The sequence below is a fragment of the Tamandua tetradactyla genome, chromosome 9 (assembly GCF_023851605.1).
Source record: "Tamandua tetradactyla isolate mTamTet1 chromosome 9, mTamTet1.pri, whole genome shotgun sequence".
Classification (NCBI taxonomy): domain Eukaryota; kingdom Metazoa; phylum Chordata; class Mammalia; order Pilosa; family Myrmecophagidae; genus Tamandua; species Tamandua tetradactyla.
In genome coordinates this window covers 52,558,641-52,561,900 of record NC_135335.1, presented here as the reverse complement: position 1 = coordinate 52,561,900, position 3,260 = coordinate 52,558,641, and the positions used below count along the sequence as shown (strand labels likewise).

The following is a 3,260-nucleotide window of genomic DNA, read 5'->3' as shown; positions in this document are numbered from 1 at the left end:
TCACTATGACACAATCTATTATTAATTGCCCCAATGCCTGAAGTCCAATTAAGTAAATCCATTTATATTTTCTTCAGAGAAAGTCAATGTTCATTTCTCAGAGGAAGTCCTAGATGTCTACATTTTCCTTTCTCATAAACCTGTAATGCCACAAAGCACTTTTGTGCATAATGAGCTATGTCACATGCGAAGTAAGGGGAGGCGGCGGGGAGACACGGCCAGTGGCAGAGGCTCCCATCTCTCCACAAAAAGGAGTACTCAGACTAGTGTAGGGGTCATTGAAGTGTTTTTCAAATAAAATATGATTAGACCTGATTATAGACTAATTAACTGCCCTTTTATGGGTGTTTTTGAATTGCAGCAAAGGCAATTCAGGTATGTGGGTGTGTGTGTATATATATATAATATATATTTTAAACTGCAATACTAGCATGTTTTCAGCAATTACACGTGGCCTAAAAACAACCCAACTGATAGTTCTTGTGTGTGTGTATGAAAAGTTACACATAAAAACGTCAGTCTCTGTGTTGAGAACAGATAGTTAATGCCCGGGGTAACATTTTATGGCAAGTGTTATAAATCTCTGAGAAATAACATTTATAGTGGAAAGCTTGACACAATATTTTATGCTCTCAGGCTTTCCGCAAAGGACAGAATTTAGGAGTTAAGAAATTTTAATGCGTGAAACTACAAACAAACATACTCAAAAACACTTTCAACGTTTTCTGGGTTATTTTAAATCCCTATACTCCCCTCAAAAAAAAAAAAAAAGAAACAACAACAACAGATTATTTTCTATATCTTGTGATCTCCGATTGAAAGTTTTCATTCAAACATGATTTATTTTGATTTGGACACATCTCATTAACTTTACTGTATCTGCTAAATAGTATTTGCATTATCTGTACTTTAGCACATGATAATATTTTCCTCTAAAATCTTGATGACTGCTCATGGAAAACTCTGTTGTATGTGATACACATTGTCTTACAGCTGTGGTCCTGGGTTGTCAGCTGAAGGTGGCAGCTGTCCTTTGGCTGGATACTGTTGAGCAGCCCCTGTGTCTCTCCTAGGTGGTACACAGTGGTGCCCAGCCATGAAGGTTCTGGAATGTTCCACCTTTTAATCAAGGACCCTATCCTCAATGTGGTGACAGTGATAATAACTGCCATGCATGGGGATGAAGCACAAATCAGCTAAGCCACCTAAAGAACTGGGCAGGAGATGAACACACATCTTCATGGAGCAGCAACACCCAGATGGGAGTTGGTTCCTATCGGGTTTATCGCATCACAGAGGAAATCAGAAGCTTAGCTTTTGCAGGAGCTAATTTAAAGCTCATTTTCAATGTCACTTCTTATATCTAATAAATAAATGTAAAAGAGTTGATTGGTATAGGAATATGGAGGAGTGATCTCATCCTCTCCGATTTAATGTTCCACCTATTGGAAGATCAGTGCCTCTATCTAAAATTTTAAGGATAAATCCTTTTTTTTAAAAAAAAAAAAAAGGCAACCCAACCTCAGGGCATGGAGAACCATAATTGGTTAAACCCGTATCTATTAAGAAGAAAGAAGCAAACTTTGCTAGACTATCAGAACCTGAGCAGAAATTTCTTACATGTTAAAGTTTTATCAGTGTGAAAACACCGGTAAAAGTATGAAATGATGCTGGGATTAAAATCCACGTAACTCTGTGATGAATATACATATTTTTAAAACTAGTCGCTTCCACAGGCTTCATTTCACCTGCTTCCTGTGAGGTGTTAGTGCATGCCGACTGCAATCCCCCGCATCTGAAATTCCTACACCATGCAGCTGCTTGCTGGGTTTTACCCTTCAGTAGAGAGAGTCTGACTGCGTTTATTATTGTGCTGGATTTTGTTTGTTGTCGTCCTTATCCAACGAGCGTGGAGGATTCCTCAGCTCCTCCCTGGGGCGAGGGGAGGTGGGCCTCTTTGCTGAGGACCCTGACCATGGATGGAAGTGGGATGCCCCCCAGAGAGGTCCCAGGTAGATTCCTGTAGGAAATCCTACGGTTGCGCCTGCGAAGAGAAATGAGGAGTTTAACTAATGGGTCTGTGAAGAAACAGATGAATTGTTTCAGAATTCATATGAATGTATGAATATCACTGTTTAAGGAAATAATCACACACAAAAAGGAAACCTTAATAACGTTGCTTCGATGTTGCCATGAGATGGAGAAATGTCCAGGAAAAATCTAGTCATGGATTCCCGAGCGGGTGGACCACCTGTCACGGAACACAGCTGTGCTCATACGAACCAGATTAGTAAAACACATGCACATCGCTTCTCGGCCTTCTGGCTAAGATCAAGCGTAGTATCTGTTCTTATCAGTTTAATATCTGATACGTCCTCTATCCGAGGACAATATGTTAAACGGATTTTTGGAGTTGGGAGATGGAATAGGAGCTTGCTCCGTCCACTCCACGCATCGAACTGGTATTGCAGTACTTCCAGGAACGGTGCACCCCCCTCGGGGGAATAATAAATATAAAAAGTCAAAAAAAACAAAACGAATGCACAGCTAAAATGTAGGTACTATTTTAAATATATAATAAAGTGAACAAAATCCAAAATGTCTCATTGAACTCTATGATTGATTACATTTAGCAAAAAAAAAAAAATTCACTTTGGTTCTTGTTTTATTCTAGAGGTTTATAATCCAATAAACTTTTTTATTATTCGAATAACATCTTAAGCAGGAACGAGCACTGGTGGTGGAATAACCCTCACCCTTCGTAGGTGCACATTCACATGGACCCATGCGGAAGGCTCTGCTTCGTGTTCATGGATCTGCCCCCGAATCACAGCACAAAGTGAGAGTTGGAGCCACGTGAAGTGCTCGTGGTGACATGCTAAGGCTCAGCCTTCTGTTTATGAACGAGGAGATGGGGAGTGAGAGAGCTGGGTCACTCCTAGAGAGCTGGGGCATAGGTCAGTGCTCGGCAGCCAGTAAGTCTAAGTGGATGTGGTCTTTACCCACGTGGGTGGGGGGTGTTGGCCCAGACACCTGGACACATGGACAGGCTCCCAGATACACACAGACACACCTAAGGAGAAAGGCACACCCCTGCACCTGCATGCACACACACTCACAAACACACAGAGGCCCATTTGCACTTGGGACATATTTTTCTTATGCTTCTTATGTTCAAATTTGGGTCTTATCTTAAGAGAGTAGAAAGACTTCCTCAATGAGTAACATCCAACCTCATCTAAGTTGTGATTTTCAAATAA

General features: G+C 40.9%; 1 non-coding gene across 1 annotated transcript; it reads left to right on the top strand.

Annotated features, from left to right (window-relative positions):
* Positions 1 to 2,305: 2,305 nt before the first annotated feature.
* Positions 2,306 to 2,496, top strand: LOC143647514 (U2 spliceosomal RNA). Its single transcript, XR_013158133.1, has one exon. It is a non-coding gene; the product is annotated as a U2 spliceosomal RNA (small nuclear RNA).
* Positions 2,497 to 3,260: the final 764 nt, after the last annotated feature.